We start from the raw sequence: 25,782 nt of genomic DNA on the forward strand, positions 1-25,782 counted from the left end.
TCTTCCTTGCTGTGCCTACTTTGGATTCCCTGGATTCTCTGGTCTGCCTGGTAAGGAGCCTTTGATTATATTCATTCATATGGGACTAAGACCCTGTCTTCATCTGTATTTGTGTGCCATCTGCTCTGTTACCTACAATATATATATATATATATATATATATATATATATATATATATATATATATATATATATATATATATATATATATATATATATATATATATATATATATATATATATATATCACACAGTATATACACACACATCATGAACCAATATACAAATAAATGTAGAAGGGTTATCAAAACCATACTGTCCTAAAAATAACACTTTTCCATACAGACACTCTACATTACAATGAATTTCCTTTAATAATCCTAACTGATCTTACAATCTAAATCATCAGAAACCAATGAAAAACCTCACATTCCAATCAATACATTTGTATAAATGATACATAAAATCTATGCACCATATACAGTACATTCTGCAAATGAATCAACCAAGTAAACAAAAATCAATTAGCAATCATTATTTACATCCCTAAACAATTCACAATCCATCCCGAACAATGAAACAATTAACTAATTCACGCCTGGAGCAGAACAATTTAGCATGTGAAAAAATATAAGTACCAACCGGAATACAAACTTTAAAACCAAGGCGAGCCCTGAACACCATACTGTACAATATCAACAATTACATCTATCTAATTTTAAAATACTTTAAACACACAAAGCATAGCAGCATAGACAAATTAATTTAAAACACATCAAATCAAGCTTTTAAAACAACATCATTTCTTACCCTGTATGTATATATCGCTCTAGACATACATACAAACATACATACATACAGTGGCAAGAAATGATATACCACAAAAAAAAAATACACATGTTTAAAAAGCTTTTTAAAAAATTAACATTTCTTTAGTTCACTTACCATTACTTGGCCCCACCCCACCGACTCACGTTGCGCAGCTTACTCACGAACCAATCCACCAGGCACAGGAACCCATAAAATAAAAAAACCTTAAAAAAAATAAACATTAAACTAAAAATCCAAAACAATCCACGGGTCTTCTAATTGTAATCCATCTTCATCTGTATTCTTCCTTCTTCTATCTTCTATCTTCTTCCGGGGTCTTCTTCCCGCCTTCGGCCACGCCATTGTCTTCTTTCTTCCCCGGAGGTCCGTCCTCCGCGGCGTCTGGCTTCAAAATGAGACGACATAGGCTTTTAAAGGCCTATGACGTCACATTTTTCGTCATGGTTCCCACGGTCCTGATTGGGCCGTGAAAACCATGTGTTTTGTTTGATAAAAATAAAAATGATGACGTCACTTAAAGGCAATGAAAGCACAGCCAATCAGAATGGCTTTGCTTCAATTGCCTTTAAGATGACGTCATTAAAAGAAACATGGCCGTCCACACATGGTACAGTAGCCAATCAGAGCGTGGGAACTCCATCCCTACTCTGATTGGCTCTAGTACCATGTGACAGGTTTTCAATGACGTCACATCCTTTCTCCCCTAAGCCTCTGTCACATGGTATACTATACTGGCTGCAGTGTGCGTGTGTTTCTGTATACAGAGGTGGGGGCTGCAGTCTGCGTGTGTTTCTGTACACAGAGGTGGGGGCTGCGTGTTTTTCTGTACACAGAGGTGGGGGCTGCAGTGTGTGCGTGCGTGCGTATAGAGGTGGGGGCTGCGGTGTGCGTGCGTATAGAGGTGGGGGCTGCGGTGTGCGTGCGTGCGTATAGAGGTGGGGGCTGCGGTGTGCGTGCGTATAGAGGTGGGGGCTGCGGTGTGCGTGCGTGCGTATAGAGGTGGGGGCTGCGGTGTGCGTGCGTGCGTGCGTATAGAGGTGGGGGCTGCGGTGTGCGTGCGTGCGTATAGAGGTGGGGGCTGCGGTGTGCGTGCGTGCGTATAGAGGTGGGGGCTGCGGTGTGCGTCCGTATAGAGGTGGGGGCTGCGGTGTGCGTGCGTATAGAGGTGGGGGCTGCGGTGTGCATGCGTGCGTATAGAGGTGGGGGCTGCGGTGTGCGTGCGTATAGAGGTGGTGGCTGCAGTGTGCGTGCGTATAGAGGTGGTGGCTGCAGTGTGCGTGCGTATAGAGGTGGGGGCTGCAGTGTGCGTGCGTGCGTATAGAGGTGGGGGCTGCAGCGTGCGTATAGAGGTGGGGGCTGCGGCGTGCGTGCGTATAGAGGTGGGGGCTGCGGCGTGCGTGCGTATAGAGGTGGGGGCTGCGGCGTGCGTGCGTATAGAGGTGGGGGCTGCGGCGTGCGTGCGTATAGAGGTGGGGGCTGCGGCGTGCGTGCGTATAGAGGTGGGGGCTGCGGCGTGCGTATAGAGGTGGGGGCTGCGGCGTGCGTGCGTATAGAGGTGGGGGCTGCGGCGTGCGTGCGGATAGAGGTAGGGGCTGGGCGTGCGTATAGAGGTGGGGGCTGCGGCGTGCGTGCGTATAGAGGTGGGGGCTGCGGCGTGCGTATAGAGGTGGGGGCTGCGGCGTGCGTGCGTATAGAGGTGGGGGCTGCAGTGTGCGTGCGTATAGAGGTGGGGGCTGCAGTGTGCGTGCGTGCGTATAGAGGTGGGGGCTGCAGTGTGCGTGCGTGTAGAGGTGGGGGCTGCAGTGTGCGTGCGTGCGTGTAGAGGTGGGGGCTGCAATGTGCGTGCGTGCGTATAGAGGTGGGGGCTGCAGTGTGCGTGCGTGCGTATAGAGGTGGGGGCTGCAGTGTGCGTGCGTGCGTATAGAGGTGGGGGCTGCAGTGTGCGTGCGTGCGTATAGAGGTGGGAGCTGCAGTGTGCGTGCGTATAGAGGTGGGGGCTGCAGTGTGCGTGCGTGCGTATAGAGGTGGGGGCTGCAGTGTGCGTGCGTGCGTATAGAGGTGGGGGCTGCAGTGTGCGTGCGTGCGTATAGAGGTGGGGGCTGCAGTGTGCGTGCGTGCGTATAGAGGTGGGGGCTGCAGTGTGCGTGCGTGCGTATAGAGGTGGGGGCTGCAGTGTGCGTGCGTGCGTATAGAGGTGGGGGCTGCAGTGTGCGTGCGTGCGTATAGAGGTGGGGGCTGCAGTGTGCGTGCGTGCGTATAGAGGTGGGGGCTGCAGTGTGCGTGCGTGCGTATAGAGGTGGGGGCTGCAGTGTGCGTGCGTGCGTGCGTATAGAGGTGGGGGCTGCAGTGTGCGTGCGTGCGTATAGAGGTGGGGGCTGCAGTGTGCGTGCGTGCGTATAGAGGTGGGGGCTGCAGTGTGCGTGCGTGCGTATAGAGGTGGGGGCTGCAGTGTGCGTGCGTGCGTATAGAGGTGGGGGCTGCAGTGTGCGTGCGTGCGTATAGAGGTGGGGGCTGCAGTGTGCGTGCGTGCGTATAGAGGTGGGGGCTGCAGTGTGCGTGCGTGCGTATAGAGGTGGGGGCTGCAGTGTGCGTGCGTGCATATAGAGGTGGGGGCTGCAGTGTGCGTGCGTGCGTATAGAGGTGGGGGCTGCAGTGTGCGTGCGTGCGTATAGAGGTGGGGGCTGCAGTGTGCGTGCGTGCGTATAGAGGTGGGGGCTGCAGTGTGCGTGCGTGCGTATAGAGGTGGGGGCTGCAGTGTGCGTGCGTATAGAGGTGTGGGCTGCAGTGTGCGAGCGTGCGTATAGACGTGGGGGCTGCAGTGTGCGTGCGTGCGTATAGAGGTGGGGGCTGCAGTGTGCGTGCGTGCGTATAGAGGCGGGGGCTGCAGTGTGCGTGCGTGCGTATAGAGGTGGGGGCTGCAGTGTGCGTGCGTGAGTATAGAGGTGGGGGCTGCAGTGTGCGTGCGTATAGAGGTGGGGGCTGCAGTGTGCGTATAGAGGTGGGGGCTGCAGTGTGCGTGCGTGCGTATAGAGGTGGGGGCTGCAGTGTGCGTGCGTGCGTATAGAGGTGGGGGCTGCAGTGTGCGTATAGAGGTGGGGGCTGCAGTGTGCGTGCGTGCGTATAGAGGTGGGGGCTGCAGTGTGCGTGCGTGCGTATAGAGGTGGGGGCTGCAGTGTGCGTGCGTATAGAGGTGGGGGCTGCAGTGTGCGTGCGTGCGTATAGAGGTGGGGGCTGCAGTGTGCGTGCGTGCGTATAGAGGTGGGGGCTGCAGTGTGCGTGCGTGCGTATAGAGGTGGGGGCTGCAGTGTGCGTGCGTATAGAGGTGGGGGCTGCAGTGTGCGTGCGTATAGAGGTGGGGGCTGCAGTGTGCGTGCGTATAGAGGTGGGGGCTGCAGTGTGCGTGCGTGCGTATAGAGGTGGGGGCTGCAGTGTGCGTGCGTGCAGAGGTGGGGGCTGCAGTGTGCGTGCGTGCAGAGGTGGGGGCTGCAGTGTGCGTGCGTGCAGAGGTGGGGGCTGCAGTGTGCGTGCGTGCAGAGGTGGGGGCTGCAGTGTGCGTGCGTGCGTATAGAGGTGGGGGCTGCAGTGTGCGTGCGTGCGTATAGAGGTGGGGGCTGCAGTGTGCGTGCGTATAGAGGTGGGGGCTGCAGTGTGCGTGCGTATAGAGGTGGGGGCTGCAGTGTGCGTGCGTATAGAGGTGGGGGCTGCAGTGTGCGTGCGTGCGTATAGAGGTGGGGGCTGCAGTGTGCGTGCGTGCGTATAGAGGTGGGGGCTGCAGTGTGCGTGCGTGCGTATAGAGGTGGGGGCTGCAGTGTGCGTGCGTGCGTGCGTGTAGAGGTGGGGGCTGCAGTGTGCGTGCGTGCGTGTAGAGGTGGGGGCTGCAGTGTGCGTGCGTGCGTATAGAGGTGGGGGCTGCAGTGTGCGTGCGTGCGTATAGAGGTGGGGGCTGCAGTGTGCGTGCGTGCGTATAGAGGTGGGGGCTGCAGTGTGCGTGCGTGCGTATAGAGGTGGGAGCTGCAGTGTGCGTGCGTATAGAGGTGGGGGCTGCAGTGTGCGTGCGTGCGTATAGAGGTGGGGGCTGCAGTGTGCGTGCGTGCGTATAGAGGTGGGGGCTGCAGTGTGCGTGCGTATAGAGGTGGGGGCTGCAGTGTGCTTGCGTGCGTATAGAGGTGGGGGCTGCAGTGTGCGTGCGTGCGTATAGAGGTGGGGGCTGCAGTGTGCGTGCGTGCGTATAGAGGTGGGGGCTGCAGTGTGCGTGCGTGCGTATAGAGGTGGGGGCTGCAGTGTGCGTGCGTGCGTATAGAGGTGGGGGCTGCAGTGTGCGTGCGTGCGTATAGAGGTGGGGGCTGCAGTGTACGTATAGAGGTGGGGGCTGCAGTGTGCGTGCGTGCGTATAGAGGTGGGGGCTGCAGTGTGCGTGCGTGTGTATAAAGGTGGGGGCTGCAGTGTGCGTGCGTGCGTATAGAGGTGGGGGCTGCAGTGTGCGTGCGTGCGTATAGAGGTGGGGGCTGCAGTGTGCGTGCGTGCGTATAGAGGTGGGGGCTGCAGTGTGCGTGCGTATAGAGGTGGGGGCTGCAGTGTGCATGCGTATAGAGGTGGGGGCTGCAGTGTGCGTGCGTGCGTATAGAGGTGGGGGCTGCAGTGTGCGTGCGTGCGTATAGAGGTGGGGGCTGCAGTGTGCGTGCGTGCGTATAGAGGTGGGGGCTGCAGTGTTCGTGCATGCGTATAGAGGTGGGGGCTGCAGTGTGCGTGCGTGCGTATAGAGGTGGGGGCTGCAGTGTGCGTGCGTGCGTATAGAGGTGGGGGCTGCAGTGTGCGTGCGTGCGTATAGAGGTGTGGGCTGCAGTGTGCGAGCGTGCGTATAGACGTGGGGGCTGCAGTGTGCGTGCGTGTGTATAGAGGTGGGGGCTGCAGTGTGCGTGCGTGCGTATAGAGGTGGGGGCTGCAGTGTGCGTGCGTGCGTATAGAGGTGGGGGCTGCAGTGTGCGTGCGTGCGTATAGAGGTGGGGGCTGCAGTGTGCGTATAGAGGTGGGGGCTGCAGTGTGCGTGCGTGCGTATAGAGGTGGGGGCTGCAGTGTGCGTGCGTGCGTATAGAGGTGGGGGCTGCAGTGTGCGTGCGTGCGTGTAGAGGTGGGGGCTGCAGTGTGCGTGCGTGCGTATAGAGGTGGGGGCTGCAGTGTGCGTGCGTGCGTATAGAGGTGGGGGCTGCAGTGTGCGTGCGTGCGTATAGAGGTGGGGGCTGTAGTGTGCGTGCGTGCGTATAGAGGTGGGGGCTGCAGTGTGCGTGCGTGCGTATAGAGGTGGGGGCTGCAGTGTGCGTGCGTGCGTATAGAGGTGGGGGCTGCAGTGTGCGTGCGTATAGAGGTGGGGGCTGCAGTGTGCGTGCGTATAGAGGTGGGGGCTGCAGTGTGCGTGCGTATAGAGGTGGGGGCTGCAGTGTGCGTGCGTGCGTATAGAGGTGGGGGCTGCAGTGTGCGTGCGTGCAGAGGTGGGGGCTGCAGTGTGCGTGCGTGCAGAGGTGGGGGCTGCAGTGTGCGTGCGTGCAGAGGTGGGGGCTGCAGTGTGCGTGCGTGCAGAGGTGGGGGCTGCAGTGTGCGTGCGTGCAGAGGTGGGGGCTGCAGTGTGCGTGCGTGCAGAGGTGGGGGCTGCAGTGTGCGTGCGTGCAGAGGTGGGGGCTGCAGTGTGCGTGCGTGCAGAGGTGGGGGCTGCAGTGTGCGTGCGTGCGTATAGAGGTGGGGGCTGCAGTGTGCGTGCGTATAGAGGTGGGGGCTGCAGTGTGTGTGCGTGCGTATAGAGGTGGGGGCTGCAGTGTGCGTGCGTGCGTATAGAGGTGGGGGCTGCAGTGTGCGTGCGTGCGTATAGAGGTGGGGGCTGCAGTGTGCGTGCGTGCGTATAGAGGTGGGGGCTGCAGTGTGCGTGCGTGCGTATAGAGGTGGGGGCTGCAGTGTGCGTGCGTGCGTATAGAGGTGGGGGCTGCAGTGTGCGTGCGTGCGTATAGAGGTGGGGGCTGCAGTGTGCGTGCGTGCGTATAGAGGTGGGGGCTGCAGTGTGCGTGCGTGCGTATAGAGGTGGGGGCTGCAGTGTGCGTGCGTGCGTATAGAGGTGGGGGCTGCAGTGTGCGTGCGTGCGTATAGAGGTGGGAGCTGCAGTGTGCGTGCGTGCGTATAGAGGTGGGGGCTGCAGTGTGCGTGCGTGCGTATAGAGGTGGGGGCTGCAGTGTGCGTGCGTGCGTATAGAGGTGGGGGCTGCAGTGTGCGTGCGTGCGTATAGAGGTGGGGGCTGCAGTGTGCGTGCGTGCGTATAGAGGTGGGGGCTGCAGTGTGCGTGCGTGCGTATAGAGGTGGGGGCTGCAGTGTGCGTGCGTGCGTATAGAGGTGGGGGCTGCAGTGTGCGTGCGTGCGTATAGAGGTGGGGGCTGCAGTGTGCGTGCGTATAGAGGTGGGGGCTGCAGTGTGCGTGCGTATAGAGGTGGGGGCTGCAGTGTGCGTGCGTGCGTATAGAGGTGGGGGCTGCAGTGTGCGTGCGTGCGTATAGAGGTGGGGGCTGCAGTGTGCGTGCGTGCGTATAGAGGTGGGGGCTGCAGTGTGCGTGCGTGCGTATAGAGGTGGGGGCTGCAGTGTGCGTGCGTGCGTATAGAGGTGGGGGCTGCAGTGTGCGTGCGTGCGTATAGAGGTGGGGGCTGCAGTGTGCGTGCGTGCGTATAGAGGTGGGGGCTGCAGTGTGCGTGCGTGCGTATAAAGGTGGGGGCTGCAGTGTGCGTGCGTGCGTATAGAGGTGGGGGCTGCAGTGTACGTATAGAGGTGGGGGCTGCAGTGTGCGTGCGTACGTATAGAGGTGGGAGCTGCAGTGTGCGTGCGTGCGTATAGAGGTGGGGGCTGCAGTGTGCGTGCGTGCGTATAGAGGTGGGGGCTGCAGTGTGCGTGCGTATAGAGGTGGGGGCTGCAGTGTGCGTGCGTGCGTATAGAGGTGGGGGCTGCAGTGTGCGTGCGTGCGTATAGAGGTGGGGGCTGCAGTGTGCGTGCGTGCGTATAGAGGTGGGGGCTGCAGTGTGCGTGCGTGCGTATAGAGGTGGGGGCTGCAGTGTGCGTGCGTGCGTATAGAGGTGGGGGCTGCAGTGTGCGTGCGTGCGTATAGAGGTGGGGGCTGCAGTGTGCGTGCGTGCGTATAGAGGTGGGGGCTGCAGTGTGCGGGCGTATAGAGGTGGGGGCTGCAGTGTGCGTGCGTGCGTATAGAGGTGGGGGCTGCAGTGTGCGTGCGTGCGTATAGAGGTGGGGGCTGCAGTGTGCGTGCGTGCGTATAGAGGTGGGGGCTGCAGTGTGCGTGCGTATAGAGGTGGGGGCTGCAGTGTGCGTGCGTGAGTATAGAGGTGGGGGCTGCAGTGTGCGTGCGTGCGTGCGTATAAAGGTGGGGGCTGCAGTGTGCGTGCGTATAGAGGTGGGGGCTGCAGTGTGCGTATAGAGGTGGGGGCTGCAGTGTGCGTGCGTGCGTATAGAGGTGGGGGCTGCAGTGTGCGTGCGTATAGAGGTGGGGGCTGCAGTGTGCGTATAGAGGTGGGGGCTGCAGTGTGCGTGCGTGCGTATAGAGGTGGGGGCTGCAGTGTGCGTGCGTATAGAAGTGGGGGCTGCAGTGTGCGTGCGTATAGAGGTGGGGGCTGCAGTGTGCGTGCGTGCGTATAGAGGTGGGGGCTGCAGTGTGCGTGCGTGCGTATAGAGGTGGGGGCTGCAGTGTGCGTGCGTGCGTATAGAGGTGGGGGCTGCAGTGTGCGTGCGTGCGTATAGAGGTGGGGGCTGCAGTGTGCGTGCGTGCGTATAGAGGTGGGGGCTGCAGTGTGCGTGCGTGCGTATAGAGGTGGGGGCTGCAGTGTGCGTGCGTGCGTATAGAGGTGGGGGCTGCAGTGTGCGTGCGTGCGTATAGAGGTGGGGGCTGCAGTGTGCGGGCGTATAGAGGTGGGGGCTGCAGTGTGCGTGCGTGCGTATAGAGGTGGGGGCTGCAGTGTGCGTGCGTGCGTATAGAGGTGGGGGCTGCAGTGTGCGTGCGTGCGTATAGAGGTGGGGGCTGCAGTGTGCGTGCGTATAGAGGTGGGGGCTGCAGTGTGCGTGCGTGAGTATAGAGGTGGGGGCTGCAGTGTGCGTGCGTGCGTGCGTATAAAGGTGGGGGCTGCAGTGTGCGTGCGTATAGAGGTGGGGGCTGCAGTGTGCGTATAGAGGTGGGGGCTGCAGTGTGCGTGCGTGCGTATAGAGGTGGGGGCTGCAGTGTGCGTGCGTATAGAGGTGGGGGCTGCAGTGTGCGTATAGAGGTGGGGGCTGCAGTGTGCGTGCGTGCGTATAGAGGTGGGGGCTGCAGTGTGCGTGCGTATAGAGGTGGGGGCTGCAGTGTGCGTGCGTGCGTATAGAGGTGGGGGCTGCAGTGTGCGTGCGTGCGTATAGAGGTGGGGGCTGCAGTGTGCGTGCGTGCGTATAGAGGTGGGGGCTGCAGTGTGCGTGCGTGCGTATAGAGGTGGGGGCTGCAGTGTGCGTGCGTGCGTATAGAGGTGGGGGCTGCAGTGTGCGTGCGTGCGTATAGAGGTGGGGGCTGCAGTGTGCGTGCGTGCGTATAGAGGTGGGGGCTGCAGTGTGCGTGCGTATAGAGGTGGGGGCTGCAGTGTGCGTGCGTATAGAGGTGGGGGCTGCAGTGTGCGTGCGTATAGAGGTGGGGGCTGCAGTGTGCGTGCGTGCAGAGGTGGGGGCTGCAGTGTGCGTGCGTGCAGAGGTGGGGGCTGCAGTGTGCGTGCGTGCAGAGGTGGGGGCTGCAGTGTGCGTGCGTGCAGAGGTGGGGGCTGCAGTGTGCGTGCGTGCAGAGGTGGGGGCTGCAGTGTGCGTGCGTGCGTATAGAGGTGGGGGCTGCAGTGTGCGTGCGTGCGTATAGAGGTGGGGGCTGCAGTGTGCGTGCGTGCATATAGAGGTGGGGGCTGCAGTGTGCGTGCGTGTAGAGGTGGGGGCTGCAGTGTGCGTGCGTGCGTATAGAGGTGGGGGCTGCAGTGTGCGTGCGTATAGAGGTGGGGGCTGCAGTGTGCGTGCGTGCGTATAGAGGGGAGGGCTGCAGTGTGCGTGCGTGCGTATAGAGGTGGGGGCTGCAGTGTGCATGCGTGCGTATAGAGGTGGGGGCTGCAGTGTGCGTGCGTGCGTATAGAGGTGGGGGCTGCAGTGTGCGTGCGTATAGAGGTGGGGGCTGCAGTGTGCGTGCGTGCGTATAGAGGTGGGGGCTGCAGTGTGCGTGCGTGCGTATAGAGGTGGGGGCTGCAGTGTGCGTGCGTGCGTATAGAGGTGGGGGCTGCAGTGTGCGTGCGTGCGTATAGAGGTGGGGGCTGCAGTGTGCGTGCGTGCGTATAGAGGTGGGGGCTGCAGTGTGCGTGCGTGCATATAGAGGTGGGGGCTGCAGTGTGCGTGCGTGTAGAGGTGGGGGCTGCAGTGTGCGTGCGTGCGTATAGAGGTGGGGGCTGCAGTGTGCGTGCGTATAGAGGTGGGGGCTGCAGTGTGCGTGCGTGCGTATAGAGGGGAGGGCTGCAGTGTGCGTGCGTGCGTATAGAGGTGGGGGCTGCAGTGTGCATGCGTGCGTATAGAGGTGGGGGCTGCAGTGTGCGTGCGTGCGTATAGAGGTGGGGGCTGCAGTGTGCGTGCGTATAGAGGTGGGGGCTGCAGTGTGCGTGCGTGCGTATAGAGGTGGGGGCTGCAGTGTGCGTGCGTATAGAGGTGGGGGCTGCAGTGTGCGTGCGTGCGTATAGAGGTGGGGGCTGCAGTGTGCGTGCGTGCGTATAGAGGTGGGGGCTGCAGTGTACGTGCGTGCGTATAGAGGTGGGGGCTGCAGTGTGCGTGCGTGCGCATAGAGGTGGGGGCTTCAGTGTGCGTGCGTATAGAGGTGGGGGCTGCAGTGTGCGTGCGTGCGTATAGAGGTGGGGGCTGCAGTGTGCGTGCGTGCGTATAGAGGTGGGGGCTGCAGTGTGCGTGCGTGCGTATAGAGGTAGGGGCTGCAGTGTGCGTGCGTGCGTATAGAGGTGGGGGCTGCAGTGTGCGTGCGTGCGTATAGAGGTGGGGGCTGCAGTGTGCGTGCGTGCGTATAGAGGTGGGGGCTGCAGTGTGCGTGCGTGTGTATAGAGGTGGGGGCTGCAGTGTGCGTGCGTGTGTATAAAGGTGGGGGCTGCAGTGTGCGTGCGTGTGTATAGAGTTGGGGGCTGCAGTGTGCGTGCGTGTGTATAGAGGTGGGGGCTGCAGTGTGCGTGCGTGTGTATAGAGGTGGGGGCTGCAGTGTGCGTGCGTGTGTATAGAGGTGGGGGCTGCAGTGTGCGTGCGTGTGTATAGAGGTGGGGGATGCAGTGTGCGTGCGTGTGTATAGAGGTGGGGGATGCAGTGTGCGTGCGTATAGAGGTGGGGGCTGTAGTGTGCGTGCGTGCGTATAGAGGTGGGGGCTGCAGTGTGCGTGCGTGCGTATAGAGGTGGGGGCTGCAGTGTGCGTGCGTGCGTATAGAGGTGGGGGCTGCAGTGTGCGTGCGTGCGTATAGAGGTGGGGGCTGCAGTGTGCGTGCGTGTGTATAGAGGTGGGGGCTGCAGTGTGCGTGCGTGCGTATAGAGGTGGGGGCTGCAGTGTGCGTGCGTGTGTATAGAGGTGGGGGCTGCAGTGTGCGTGCGTGCGTATAGAGGTGGGGGCTGCAGTGTGCGTGCGTGCGTATAGAGGTGGGGGCTGCAGTGTGTATAAAGGTGGGGGCTGCAGTGTGCGTGCGTGCGTATAGAGGTGGGGGCTGCAGTGTGCGTGCGTGCGTATAGAGGTGGGGGCTGCAGTGTGCGTGCGTGCGTATAGAGGTGGGGGCTGCAGTGTGCGTGCGTGCGTATAGAGGTGGGGGCTGCAGTGTGCGTGCGTGCGTATAGAGGTGGGGGCTGCAGTGTGCGTGCGTGCGTATAGAGGTGGGGGCTGCAGTGTGCGTGCGTGCGTATAGAGGTGGGGGCTGCAGTGTGTATAAAGGTGGGGGCTGCAGTGTGCGTGCGTGCGTATAGAGGTGGGGGCTGCAGTGTGCGTGCGTGCGTATAGAGGTGGGGGCTGCAGTGTGCGTGCGTGCGTATAGAGGTGGGGGCTGCAGTGTGCGTGCGTGTGTATAGAGGTGGGGGCTGCAGTGTGCGTGCGTGCGTATAGAGGTGGGGGCTGCAGTGTGCGTATAGAGGTGGGGGCTGCAGTGTGCGTGCGTGCGTATAGAGGTGGGGGCTGCAGTGTGCGTGCGTGCGTATAGAGGTGGGGGCTGCAGTGTGCGTGCGTGTGTGTGTATAGAGGTGGGGGCTGCAGTGTGCGTGCGTATAGAGGTGGGGGCTGCAGTGTGCGTGCGTATAGAGGTGGGGGCTGCAGTGTGCGTGCGTGTGTATAGAGGTGGGGGCTGCAGTGTGCGTGCGTGTGTTCAGAGGAGGGGGCTGCAGTGTGCGTGCGTGTGTATAGAGGTGGGGGCTGCAGTGTGCGTGCGTGTGTATAGAGGTGGGGGCTGCAGTGTGCGTGCGTGCAGAGGTGGGGGCTGCAGTGTGCGTGCGTGCAGAGGTGGGGGCTGCAGTGTGCGTGCGTGCAGAGGTGGGGGCTGCAGTGTGCGTGCGTGCAGAGGTGGGGGCTGCAGTGTGCGTGCGTGCGTATAGAGGTGGGGGCTGCAGTGTGCGTGCGTGCGTATAGAGGTGGGGGCTGCAGTGTGCGTGCGTGCGTATAGAGGTGGGGGCTGCAGTGTGCGTGCGTGCGTATAGAGGTGGGGGCTGCAGTGTGCGTGCGTATAGAGGTGGGGGCTGCAGTGTGCGTGCGTATAGAGGGGAGGGCTGCAGTGTGCGTGCGTGCGTATAGAGGTGGGGGCTGCAGTGTGCGTGCGTGCGTATAGAGGTGGGGGCTGCAGTGTGCGTGCGTATAGAGGTGGGGGCTGCAGTGTGCGTGCGTATAGAGGTGGGGGCTGCAGTGTGCGTGCGTATAGAGGTGGGGGCTGCAGTGTGCGTGCGTATAGAGGTGGGGGCTGCAGTGTGCGTGCGTGCGTATAGAGGTGGGGGCTGCAGTGTGCGTGCGTGCGTATAGAGGTGGGGGCTGCAGTGTGCGTGCGTGCGTATAGAGGTGGGGGCTTCAGTGTGCGTGCGTATAGAGGTGGGGGCTGCAGTGTGCGTGCGTGCGTATAGAGGTGGGGGCTGCAGTGTGCGTGCGTGCGTATAGAGGTGGGGGCTGCAGTGTGCGTGCGTGCGTATAGAGGTGGGGGCTGCAGTGTGCGTGCGTGCGTATAGAGGTGGGGGCTGCAGTGTGCGTGCGTGCGTATAGAGGTGGGGGCTGCAGTGTGCGTGCGTGTGTATAGAGGTGGGGGCTGCAGTGTGCGTGCGTGCGTATAGAGGTGGGGGCTGCAGTGTGCGTGCGTGTGTATAGAGGTGGGGGCTGCAGTGTGCGTGCGTGCGTATAGAGGTGGGGGCTGCAGTGTGCGTGCGTGCGTATAGAGGTGGGGGCTGCAGTGTGTATAAAGGTGGGGGCTGCAGTGTGCGTACGTGCGTATAGAGGTGGGGGCTGCAGTGTGCGTGCGTGCGTATAGAGGTGGGGGCTGCAGTGTGCGTGCGTGCGTATAGAGGTGGGGGCTGCAGTGTGCGTGCGTGCGTATAGAGGTGGGGGCTGCAGTGTGCGTGCGTGCGTATAGAGGTGGGGGCTGCAGTGTGTATAAAGGTGGGGGCTGCAGTGTGCGTGCGTGCGTATAGAGGTGGGGGCTGCAGTGTGCGTGCGTGCGTATAGAGGTGGGGGCTGCAGTGTGCGTGCGTGCGTATAGAGGTGGGGGCTGCAGTGTGCGTGCGTGTGTATAGAGGTGGGGGCTGCAGTGTGCGTGCGTGCGTATAGAGGTGGGGGCTGCAGTGTGCGTATAGAGGTGGGGGCTGCAGTGTGCGTGCGTGCGTATAGAGGTGGGGGCTGCAGTGTGCGTGCGTGCGTATAGAGGTGGGGGCTGCAGTGTGCGTGCGTGTGTATAGAGGTGGGGGCTGCAGTGTGCGTGCGTATAGAGGTGGGGGCTGCAGTGTGCGTGCGTATAGAGGTGGGGGCTGCAGTGTGCGTGCGTGTGTATAGAGGTGGGGGCTGCAGTGTGCGTGCGTGTGTTCAGAGGAGGGGGCTGCAGTGTGCGTGCGTGTGTATAGAGGTGGGGGCTGCAGTGTGCGTGCGTGTGTATAGAGGTGGGGGCTGCAGTGTGCGTGCGTGCAGAGGTGGGGGCTGCAGTGTGCGTGCGTGCAGAGGTGGGGGCTGCAGTGTGCGTGCGTGCAGAGGTGGGGGCTGCAGTGTGCGTGCGTGCAGAGGTGGGGGCTGCAGTGTGCGTGCGTGCGTATAGAGGTGGGGGCTGCAGTGTGCGTGCGTGCGTATAGAGGTGGGGGCTGCAGTGTGCGTGCGTGCGTATAGAGGTGGGGGCTGCAGTGTGCGTGCGTGCGTATAGAGGTGGGGGCTGCAGTGTGCGTGCGTATAGAGGTGGGGGCTGCAGTGTGCGTGCGTATTGAGGGGAGGGCTGCAGTGTGCGTGCGTGCGTATAGAGGTGGGGGCTGCAGTGTGCGTGCGTGCGTATAGAGGTGGGGGCTGCAGTGTGCGTGCGTGCGTATAGAGGTGGGGGCTGCAGTGTGCGTGCGTGCGTATAGAGGTGGGGGCTGCAGTGTGCGTGCGTATAGAGGTGGGGGCTGCAGTGTGCGTGCGTATAGAGGTGGGGGCTGCAGTGTGCGTGCGTGCGTATAGAGGTGGGGGCTGCAGTGTGCGTGCGTGCGTATAGAGGTGGGGGCTGCAGTGTGCGTGCGTGCGTATAGAGGTGGGGGCTGCAGTGTGCGTGCGTGCGTATAGAGGTGGGGGCTTCAGTGTGCGTGCGTATAGAGGTGGGGGCTGCAGTGTGAGTGCGTGCGTATAGAGGTGGGGGCTGCAGTGTGCGTGCGTGCGTATAGAGGTGGGGGCTGCAGTGTGCGTGCGTGCGTATAGAGGTGGGGGCTGCAGTGTGCGTGCGTGCGTATAGAGGTGGGGGCTGCAGTGTGCGTGCGTGCGTATAGAGGTGGGGGCTGCAGTGTGCGTGCGTGTGTATAGAGGTGGGGGCTGCAGTGTGCGTGCGTGTGTATAAAGGTGGGGGCTGCAGTGTGCGTGCGTGTGTATAGAGGTGGGGGCTGCAGTGTGCGTGCGTGTGTATAGAGGTGGGGGCTGCAGTGTGCGTGCGTGTGTATAGAGGTGGGGGCTGCAGTGTGCGTGCGTGTGTATAGAGGTGGGGGCTGCAGTGTGCGTGCGTGTGTATAGAGGTGGGGGATGCAGTGTGCGTGCGTGTGTATAGAGGTGGGGGATGCAGTGTGCGTGCGTATAGAGGTGGGGGCTGCAGTGTGCGTGCGTGTGTATAGAGGTGGGGGCTGCAGTGTGCGTGCGTGCGTATAGAGGTGGGGGCTGCAGTGTGCGTGCGTGCGTATAGAGGTGGGGGCTGCAGTGTGTATAAAGGTGGGGGCTGCAGTGTGCGTGCTTGCGTATAGAGGTGGGGGCTGCAGTGTGCGTGCGTGCGTATAGAGGTGGGGGCTGCAGTGTGCGTGCGTGCGTATAGAGGTGGGGGCTGCAGTGTGCGTGCGTGCGTATAGAGGTGGGGGCTGCAGTGTGCGTGCGTGCGTATAGAGGTGGGGGCTGCAGTGTGCGTGCGTGCGTATAGAGGTGGGGGCTGCAGTGTGCGTGCGTGTGTATAGAGGTGGGGGCTGCAGTGTGCGTGCGTATAGAGGTGGGGGCTGCAGTGTGCGTGCGTATAGAGGTGGGGGCTGCAGTGTGCGTGCGTGTGTATAGAGGTGGGGGCTGCAGTGTGCGTGCGTGTGTTCAGAGGAGGGGGCTGCAGTGTGCGTGCGTGTGTATAGAGGTGGGGGCTGCAGTGTGCGTGCGTGCGTATAGAGGTGGGGGCTGCAGTGTGCGTGCGTGCGTATAGAGGTGGGGGCTGCAGTGTGCGTGCGTGTGTATAGAGGTGGGGGATGCAGTGTGCGTGCGTGCGTATAGAGGTGGGGGCTGCAGCGTGCGTATAGAGGTGGGGGCTGCGGCGTGCGTGCGTATAGAGGTGGGGGCTGCAGTGTGCGTGCGTGCGTATAGAGGTGGGGGCTGCAGTGTGCGTGCGTGCGTATAGAGGTGGGGGCTGCAGTGTACGTGCGTATAGAGGTGGGGGCTGCAGTGTGCGTGCGTGCGTATAGAGGTGGGGGCTGCAGTGTGCGTGCGTGCGTATAGAGGTGGGGGCTGCAGTGTGCGTGCGTGCGTATAGAGGTGGGGGCTGCAGTGTGCGTGCGTATAGAGGTGGGGGCTGCAGTGTGCGTGCGTATAGAGGTGGGGGCTGCAGTGTGCGTGCGTGCGTATAGAGGGGAGGGCTGCAGTGTGCGTGCGTGCGTATAGAGGTGGGGGCTGCAGTGTGCGTGCGTGCGTATAGAGGTGGGGGCTGCAGTGTGCGTGCGTGCGTATAGAGGTGGGGGCTGCAGTGTGCGTGCGTGCGTATAGAGGTGGGGGCTGCAGTGTGCGTGCGTGCGTATAGAGGTGGGGGCTGCAGTGTGCGTGCGTGTGTATAGAGGTGGGGGCTGCAGTGTGCGTGCGTGTGTATAGAGGTGGGGGCTGCAGTGTGCGTGCGTGTGTATAGAGGTGGGGGCTGCAGTGTGCGTGCGTGTGTATAGAGGTGGGGGCTGCAGTGTGCGTGCGTGTGTATAGAGGTGGGGGCTGCAGTGTGCGTGCGTGTGTATAGAGGTGGGGGCTGCAGTGTGCGTGCGTGTGTGTGTATAGAGGTGGGGGCTGCAGTGTGCGTGCGTGTGTATAAAGGTGGGGGCTGCAGTGTGCGTGCGTGTGTATAGAGGTGGGGGCTGCAGTGTGCGTGCGTGTGTATAGAGGTGGGGGCTGCAGTGTGCGTGCGTGTGTATAGAGGTGGGGGCTGCAGTGTGCGTGCGTGTGTATAGAGGTGGGGGCTGCAGTGTGCGTGCGTGTGTATAGAGGTGGGGGCTGCAGTGTGCGTGCGTGTGTATAGAGGTGGGGGCTGCAGTGTGCGTGCGTGTGTATAGAGGTGGGGGCTGCAGTGTGCGTGCGTGTGTATAGAGGTGGGGGCTGCAGTGTGCGTGCGTGTGTGTGTATAGAGGTGGGGGCTGCAGTGTGCGTGCGTGTGTATAAAGGTGGGGGCTGCAGTGTGCGTGCGTGTGTATAGAGGTGGGGGCTGCAGTGTGCGTGCGTGTGTATAGAGGTGGGGGCTGCAGTGTGCGTGCGTGTGTATAGAGGTGGGGGCTGCAGTGTGCGTGCGTGTGTATAGAGGTGGGGGCTGCAGTGTGCGTGCGTGTGTATAGAGGTGGGGGATGCAGTGTGCGTGCGTGTGTATAGAGGTGGGGGATGCAGTGTGCGTGCGTATAGAGGTGGGGGCTGCAGTGTGCGTGCGTGTGTATAGAGGTGGGGGCTGCAGTGTGCGTGCGTGCGTATAGAGGTGGGGGCTGCAGTGTGCGTGCGTGCGTATAGAGGTGGGGGCTGCAGTGTGCGTGCGTGTGTATAGAGGTGGGGGCTGCAGTGTGCGTGCGTGTGTATAGAGGTGGGGGCTGCAGTGTGCGTGCGTGTGTATAAAGGTGGGGGCTGCAGTGTGCGTGCGTGTGTATAGAGGTGGGGGCTGCAGTGTGCGTGCGTGCGTATAGAGGTGGGGGCTGCAGTGTGCGTGCGTGCGTATAGAGGTGGGGGCTGCAGTGTGCGTGCGTGCGTATAGAGGTGGGGGCTGCAGTGTGCGTGCGTGCGTATAGAGGTGGGGGCTGCAGTGTGCGTGCGTGTGTATAGAGGTGGGGGCTGCAGTGTGCGTGCGTGTGTATAGAGGTGGGGGCTGCAGTGTGCGTGCGTATAGAGGTGGGGGCTGCAGTGTGCGTGTGTATAGAGGTGGGGGCTGCAGTGTGCGTGCGTGTGTATAGAGGTGGGGGCTGCAGTGTGCGTGCGTGTGTTCAGAGGAGGGGGCTGCAGTGTGCGTGCGTGTGTATAGAGGTGGGGGCTGCAATGTGCGTGCGTGTGTATAGAGGTGGGGGCTGCAGTGTGCGTGCGTGCGTATAGAGGTGGGGGCTGCAGTGTGCGTGCGTGTGTATAGAGGTGGGGGATGCAGTGTGCGTGCGTGTGTATAGAGGTGGGGGATGCAGTGTGCGTGCGTGCGTATAGAGGTGGGGGCTGCAGCGTGCGTATAGAGGTGGGGGCTGCGGCGTGCGTGCGTATAGAGGTGGGGGCTGCGGCGTGCGTGCGTATAGAGGTGGGGGCTGCGGCGTGCGTGCGTATAGAGGTAGGGGCTGCGGCGTGCGTATAGAGGTGGGGGCTGCGGCGTGCGTGCGTATAGAGGTGGGGGCTGCGGCGTGCGTGCGTATAGAGGTGGGGGCTGCGGCGTGCGTGCGTATAGAGGTGGGGGCTGCAGTGTGCGTGCGTGCGTATAGAGGTGGGGGCTGCAGTGTGCGTGCGTGCGTATAGAGGTGGGGGCTGCAGTGTGCGTGCGTGCGTATAGAGGTGGGGGCTGCAGTGTGCGTGCGTGCGTATAGAGGTGGGGGCTGCAGTGTGCGTGCGTGCGTATAGAGGTGGGGGCTGCAGTGTGCGTGCGTGCGTATAGAGGTGGGGGCTGCAGTGTGCGTGCGTATAGAGGTGGGGGCTGCAGTGTGCGTGCGTGCGTATAGCGGTGGGGGCTGCAGTGTGCGTGCGTGCGTATAGAGGTGGGGCTGCAGTGTGCGTGCGTGCGTATAGAGGTGGGGGCTGCAGTGTGCGTGCGTGCGTATAGAGGTGGGGGCTGCAGTGTGCGTGCGTGCGTATAGAGGTGGGGGCTGCAGTGTGCGTGCGTATAGAGGTGGGGGCTGCAGTGTGCGTGCGTGAGTATAGAGGTGGGGGCTGCAGTGTGCGTGCGTGCGTGCGTATAGAGGTGGGGGCTGCAGTGTGCGTGCGTGCGTATAGAGGTGGGGGCTGCAGTGTGCGTGCGTGCGTATAGAGGTGGGGGCTGCAGTGTGCGTGCGTGCGTATAGCGGTGGGGGCTGCAGTGTGCGTGCGTGCGTATAGAGGTGGGGGCTGCAGTGTGCGTGCGTGCGTATAGAGGTGGGGGCTGCAGTGTGCGTGCGTGCGTATAGAGGTGGGGGCTGCAGTGTGCGTGCGTGCGTGCGTATAGAGGTGGGGGCTGCAGTGTGCGTGCGTGCGTATAGAGGTGGGGGCTGCAGTGTGCGTGCGTGCGTATAGAGGTGGGGGCTGCAGTGTGCGTGCGTGCGTATAAAGGTGGGGGCTGCAGTGTGCGTGCGTATAGAGGTGGGGGCTGCAGTGTGCGTATAGAGGTGGGGGCTGCAGTGTGCGTGCGTGCGTATAGAGGTGGGGGCTGCAGTGTGCGTGCGTATAGAGGTGGGGGCTGCAGTGTGCGTGCGTATAGAGGTGGGGGCTGCAGTGTGCGTGCGTATAGAGGTGGGGGCTGCAGTGTGCATGCGTATAGAGGTGGGGGCTGCAGTGTGCGTGCGTGCAGAGCTGGGGGCTGCAGTGTGCGTGCGTGCAGAGGTGGGGGCTGCAGTGTGCGTGCGTGCAGAGGTGGGGGCTGCAGTGTGCGTGCGTGCGTATAGAGGTGGGGGCTGCAGTGTGCGTGCGTGCGTATAGAGGTGGGGGCTGCAGCGTGCGTGCGTGCGTATAGAGGTGAGGGCTGCAGTGTGCGTGCGTGCGTATAGAGGTGGGGGCTGCAGTGTGCGTGCGTGCGTATAGAGGTGGGGGCTGCAGTGTGCGTGCGTGCGTATAGAGGTGGGAGCTGCAGTGTGCGTGCGTATAGAGGTGGGGGCTGCAGTGTGCGTGCGTATAGAGGTGGGGGCTGCAGTGTGCGTGCGTGCGTATAGAGGTGGGGGCTGCAGTGTGCGTGCGTGCGTATAGAGGTGGGGGCTGCAGTGTGCGTGCGTGCGTATAGAGGTGGGGGCTGCAGTGTGCGTGCGTGCGTATAGAGGTGGGGGCTGCAGTGTGCGTGCGTGCGTATAGAGGTGGGGGCTGCAGTGTGCGTGCGTGCGTATAGAGGTGGGGGCTGCAGTGTGCGTGCGTGCGTATAGAGGTGGGGGCTGCAGTGTGCGTGCGTGCGTATAGAGGTGGGGGCTGCAGTGTGCGTGCGTATAGAGGTGGGGGCTGCAGTGTGCGTGCGTGCGTATAGAGGTGGGGGCTGCAGTGTGCGTGCTTGCGTATAGAGGTGGGGGCTGCAGTGTGCGTGCGTGCGTATAGAGGTGGGGGCTGCAGTGTGCGTGCGTGCGTATAGAGGTGGGGGCTGCAGTGTGCGTGCGTGCGTATAGAGGTGGGGGCTGCAGTGTGCGTGCGTATAGAGGTGGGGGCTGCAGTGTGCGTGCGTGCGTATAGAGGTGGGGGCTGCAGTGTGCGTGCGTATAGAGGTGGGGGCTGCAGTGTGCGTGCGTGCGTATAGAGGTGGGGGCTGCAGTGTGCGTGCGTGTGTATAGAGGTGGGGGCTGCAGTGTGCGTGCGTGTGTATAGAGGTGGGGGCTGCAGTGTGCGTGCGTGTGTATAGAGGTGGGGGCTGCAGTGTGCGTGCGTGTGTATAGAGGTGGGGGCTGCAGTGTGCGTGCGTGTGTGTGTATAGAGGTGGGGGCTGCAGTGTGCGTGCGTGTGTATAGAGGTGGGGGCTGCAGTGTGCGTGCGTGCGTATAGAGGTGGGGGCTGCAGTGTGCGTGCGTATAGAGGTGGGGGCTGCAGTGTGCGTGCGTGTGTATAGAGGTGGGGGCTGCAGTGTGCGTGCGTGTGTATAGAGGTGGGGGCTGCAGTGTGCGTGCGTGTGTATAGAGGTGGGGGCTGCAGTGTGCGTGCGTGTGTATAGAGGTGGGGGCTGCAGTGTGCGTGCGTGTGTGTGTATAGAGGTGGGGGCTGCAGTGTGCGTGCGTGTGTATAGAGGTGGGGGCTGCAGTGTGCGTGCGTGCGTATAGAGGTGGGGGCTGCAGTGTGCGTGCGTGCGTATAGAGGTGGGGGCTGCAGTGTGTATAAAGGTGGGGGCTGCAGTGTGCGTGCGTGCGTATAGAGGTGGGGGCTGCAGTGTGCGTGCGTGCGTATAGAGGTGGGGGCTGCAGTGTGCGTGCGTGCGTATAGAGGTGGGGGCTGCAGTGTGCGTGCGTGCGTATAGAGGTGGGGGCTGCAGTGTGCGTGCGTGTGTATAGAGGTGGGGGCTGCAGTGTGCGTGCGTATAGAGGTGGGGGCTGCAGTGTGCGTGCGTGTGTATAGAGGTGGGGGCTGCAGTGTGCGTGCGTGCGTATAGAGGTGGGGGCTGCAGTGTGCGTGCGTGCGTATAGAGGTGGGGGCTGCAGTGTGCGTGCGTGTGTATAGAGGTGGGGGCTGCAGTGTGCGTGCGTATAGAGGTGGGGGCTGCAGTGTGCGTGCGTATAGAGGTGGGGGCTGCAGTGTGCGTGCGTGTGTATAGAGGTGGGGGCTGCAGTGTGCGTGCGTGTGTTCAGAGGAGGGGGCTGCAGTGTGCGTGCGTGCGTATAGAGGTGGGGGCTGCAGTGTGCGTGCGTGCGTATAGAGGTGGGGGCTGCAGTGTGCGTGCGTGTGTATAGAGGTGGGGGCTGCAGTGTGCGTGCGTATAGAGGTGGGGGCTGCAGTGTGCGTGCGTATAGAGGTGGGGGCTGCAGTGTGCGTGCGTGTGTATAGAGGTGGGGGCTGCAGTGTGCGTGCGTGTGTTCAGAGGAGGGGGCTGCAGTGTGCGTGCGTGTGTATAGAGGTGGGGGCTGCAGTGTGCGTGCGTGTGTATAGAGGTGGGGGCTGCAGTGTGCGTTTGTGTGTTCAGAGGATGTCACTATCAGAAATAAATAAAACAAACCACTTTGCAGCCGGAAATCTGAAATGTACTTTCTAATCTCTACTGTACTTAATACAAAATTAATAAATTAATTTAAATTACATAAATAATGAAGACATTAAAATTAAATAAATAATTGACATTAATTAAAATTAAGACATTTTAAAAATGTGACATTCCTCATTCCTGACCTTGTGGCTTGTGTATATAATATTACAATTTGCTAAATAAAAATAGGGGAAATCGGGTTGTGTATCATAAATATATGTTGCTACTTACTGTACTTATTCGCTCTGCTAGGAGGTGGATTAAGGAGGTACAATGTAATATCCAGAAGAATGCAGCGCGCGGCATGGAGAGCGGGTCAAAAAAAGTTGGTAAAGAATATAATCTTTATTCGTCCATCATATACAGAAGTGTAAAAACCTTCTACATGTTCCGTGCGTGTAGCACTTTATCAAGGAGTATACCAAACACACAAACCCCCGCCCCTTTACAGCATACACCTTGAGGTTCCGTATCACAAACGCAGTGACGTCACTAGGCCGGCCCCAATCCACACGTCAGGATATCACAGTACCATGTGACTTATCTGCACACCTTGATGTCCGGGCTCTATCAGACATAAGCTAACTAGGTACCTGCGTGTGGTGGCTCCGCCCCCTACCGTGTCATGCGCACCAAAACAATCCCCCCGCTTCTCTCATCCCCCATCCCCTCCCTGCTTCTCTCATCCCCCATCCCCTCCCTGCTTCTCTCATCCCCCATCCCCCTCCCTGCTTCTCTCATCCCCCATCCCCTCCCTGCTTCTCTCATCCCCCATCCCCTCCCTGCTTCTCTCATCCCCCATCCCCTCCCTGCTTCTCTCATCCTCATCCCCCCCTGCTTCTCTCATCCCCCATCCCCCCCTGCTTCTCTCATCCCCCACCCACACCCTGCTTCTCTCATCCCCCATCCCCCCCCCTGCTTCTCTCATCCCCCATCCCCTCCCTGCTTCTCTCATCCCCCATCCCCTCCCTGCTTCTCTCATCCCCCATCCCCCTGCTTCTCTCATCCCCCATCCCCCCTGCTTCTCTCATCCCCCATCCCCGCATGCTTCTCTCATCCCCCATGCTTCTCTCATCCCCCAACCCCCCTGCTTCTCTCACCCCCCAACGCCCCCTTCTTCTCTCATCCCCCCCTGCATCTCTAATTTCCCCCCCTGCATCTCTCATTCCCCCCCCTGCATCTCTCATCCCCCCCTGCATCTCTCATCCCCCCCTGCATCTCTCATTCCCCCCCTGCATCTCTCATTCCCCCCCTGCATCTCTCATCCCCCATCCCCCCTGCTTCTCTCATCCCCCATCCTTCTCTCATCTCTCATCCCCCCTGCTTCTCTCATCTCTCATCCCCCCTGCTTCTCTCATCCCCCATGCTTCTCTCATCCCCCAACCCCCCCTTCTTCTCTCATCCCCCCTGCATCTCTCACCCCCCCTGCATCTCTCATTTCCCCCCCTGCATCTCTCACCTCCCCCCCCTGCATCTCTCATTCCCCCCTGCATCTCTCATTCCCCCCCCTGCATCTCTCATTCCCCCCCCCTGCATCTCTCATTCCCCCCCCTGCATCTCTCATTCCCCCCCTGCATCTCTCATTCCCCCCCTGCATCTCTCATTCCCCCCCCCTGCATCTCTCATTCCCCCCCCTGCATCTCTCATTCCCCCCCCTGCATCTCTCATTCCCCCCCCTGCATCTCTCATTCCCCCCCCTGCATCTCTCATCCCCCCCCCCTGCATCTCTCATTCCCCCCCCCTGCATCTCTCATTCCACCCCCCTGCATCTCTCATCCCCCCCTCTCATCCCGCCCTGCATCTCACCCCCCCCTGCATCTCCCCCCCCTGCATCTCTCATCCCCCCCACCCCTGAATTTCCCTTTCCGACTCTCCCCTCATACGCCTTCCTCAGACGGCTGCGGGTTCGGCAGAGGCGGCTCTGGGTTCGGGTAGGAGGCGGCAGACTGTGGCACGCGCTCACTAGCAGCAGGCACCGGAAGTGCCGCACTGCTAGCGAGCTCGGGGGGGGGGGGGGGGGGGGAGAGCCGGGGACCGTGTGCCAGGGAGAGCCGGGGACCGTGTGCCAGGGGGGAGGGAGAGCCGGGGACCGGGTGCCAGGGGGGAGGGAGAGCTGGGGATCGGGTGCCAGGGGGGAGGGAGAGCCGGGGATCGGGTGCCAGGGGGGAGGGAGAGCCGGGGATCGGGTGCCAGGGGGGAGGGAGAGCCGGGATCGGGTGCCAGGGGGGAGGGAGAGCCGGGGACAGGACAGAAAAAAACGGGACTGTCCCGGCAAAACCGGGACGTCTGGTCACCCTATCTGTAGTATCAGAGGTCGCAGCTAAGAAAGTAATTCATGTGAACCGAGAATTGGTGAAGAAAGGAGAGATGGAGATATATGAATAGAGTTGGAGACATAATGGGGCTGGTAGAAAGAACATACCATGAATCACTCACTAGGATCTTCTCAATCAGCGCTGCTCCCTTCCTCCGTTAACACTGAAAAATGAAGTGATTTATCTTAGTATATTGAATTATTAGGAACATTTCGTATGGAGCAGAATAATTAGTATAGGGAACATAACAAAAAAATAAAGTCGCTCATAAGTACAATTTTTCAAATATTTAATCTTACATCTTAATCATTTTTTTTCTCCCCCTCACTGTGCCTCTCTCCCCCCCCCATTGTGCCTCTCTCCGCCCTCACTCTCCCCCCCCTCACGGTGCCCCTCCCCTCACTGTGCCCTTTCTCCCCCCACCCCCCTCACTGTGCCCCTTTCTCCCCCACCCCCCTCACTGTGCCCCTTTCTCCCCCCCACCCCCTTCACTGTGCCCCTTTCTCCCCCCACCCCCCTCACTGTGCCCCTTTCTCCCCCCACCCCCCTCACTGTGCCCCTTTCTCCCCCCCTTTCTCCCCCCTCACTGTGCCCCTTTCTCCCCCCCTTTCTCCCCCCCTCACTGTGCCCCTTTCTCCCAACCTCACTGTGCCCCTTTCTCCCCCCCTCACTGTGCCCTCCCCCCCCCCTTCACTGTGCCCCTTTCTCCCCCTCCCCCCCTCACTGTGCCCCTTTCTCACCCTCCCCCCCCTCACTGTGCCCCTTTCTCCCCCTCCCCCCCTCACTGTGCCCCTTTCTCACCCTCCCCCCCCTCACTGTGCCCCTTTCTCACCCTCCCCCCCCTCACTGTGCCCCTTTCTCCCCCTCCCCCCCCTCACTGTGCCCCTTTCTCCCCCTCGCCGTGCCCCTTTCTCCCCCTCGCCGTGCCCCTTTCTCCCCCTCCCCCCCCTCACTGTGCCCCTTTCTCCCCTCCCCCCCTCACTGTGCCCCTTTCTCCCCCCCCTCACTGTGCCCCTTTCTCCCCCTCCCCCCCCTCACTGTGCCCCTTTCTCCCCCTCCCCCTTTCTCCCCCTCCCCCCCCTCACTGTGCCCCTTTCTCCCCCTCCCCCCTCACTGTGCCCTTTCTCCCCCCCCCTCACTGTGCCCCTTTCTCCCCCTCCCCCCCTAACTGTGCCCCTTTCTCCCCCTCCCCCCCTCACTGTGCCCCTTTCTCCCCCTCCCCCCCTCACTGTGCCCCTTTCTCCCCCTCCCCCCCTCACTGTGCCCCTTTCTCCCCCCACCCCCCTCACTGTGCCCCTTTCTCCCCCCCTCACTGTGCCCCTTTCTCCCCCCCCTCACTGTGCCCCTTTCTCCCCCCCTCACTGTGCCCTTCCCCCCCCCTCACTGTGCCCCTTTCTCCCCCTCCCTCACTGTGCCCCTTATTGCATAGTTATAGGGAGGGGGAGGTACAAGGATAAGAGGGGAATGGGATAAGAGTAATCACCTTCTCTGCTCCCGGGATCACAAGCCAAGGTTTGGGTAACGCACGCGCAGAAGCCTGCATGGTGCTACCAATGCCATGTCTAATCAGGGCACTCCCCTGGAAACGTCACAGCCAATAGGAGGCTTGCTAGTCCTGCACATGCTCACACGCGCCACTGAAGCCAGAGCCCCATCTTGGATAAGGGTTATCCCCATACTAAGTAATACAGCGTGCTGAGAGCCCAAATAGAATGTGTAATAGGCCCCTATATGAGCTAATAAGGAAATGATCAAGAAGACAATAAGACTTATCAATGGCATATTTCCTCGTGGATATTGAACATTAAGCAGACCGCGTTTCAATGAGG

The 25,782-nt window shown here is 61.2% G+C and overlaps 2 protein-coding genes across 4 annotated transcripts in view; both read right to left on the reverse strand.

The window, feature by feature from the left end:
* Window positions 1-25,491, reverse strand: part of LOC142464319 (uncharacterized) — a 582,685-nt gene extending 557,194 nt beyond the window's left edge. For both annotated transcript variants that reach the window (XR_012787648.1, XM_075567812.1), the window contains exon 1: window positions 25,437-25,491. The gene's annotated coding sequence lies outside the window, so the exon portion shown is untranslated. The remainder of the gene's footprint in view (window positions 1-25,436) is intronic.
* Window positions 1-25,528, reverse strand: part of LOC142464313 (uncharacterized) — a 68,174-nt gene extending 42,646 nt beyond the window's left edge. Inside the window, exons 1-2 of one of the 2 annotated variants that reach the window (XM_075567800.1) lie at window positions 25,437-25,528; window positions 24,061-24,116 (exon numbers count right to left, since the gene is read on the reverse strand). The gene's annotated coding sequence lies outside the window, so the exon portion shown is untranslated. The remainder of the gene's footprint in view (window positions 1-24,060; window positions 24,117-25,436) is intronic. The other variant, XM_075567798.1, reaches the window with a different exon arrangement.
* Window positions 25,529-25,782: the final 254 nt, after the last annotated feature.

This window comes from Ascaphus truei, chromosome 12 (assembly GCF_040206685.1).
Source record: "Ascaphus truei isolate aAscTru1 chromosome 12, aAscTru1.hap1, whole genome shotgun sequence".
Lineage (NCBI taxonomy): Eukaryota > Metazoa > Chordata > Amphibia > Anura > Ascaphidae > Ascaphus > Ascaphus truei.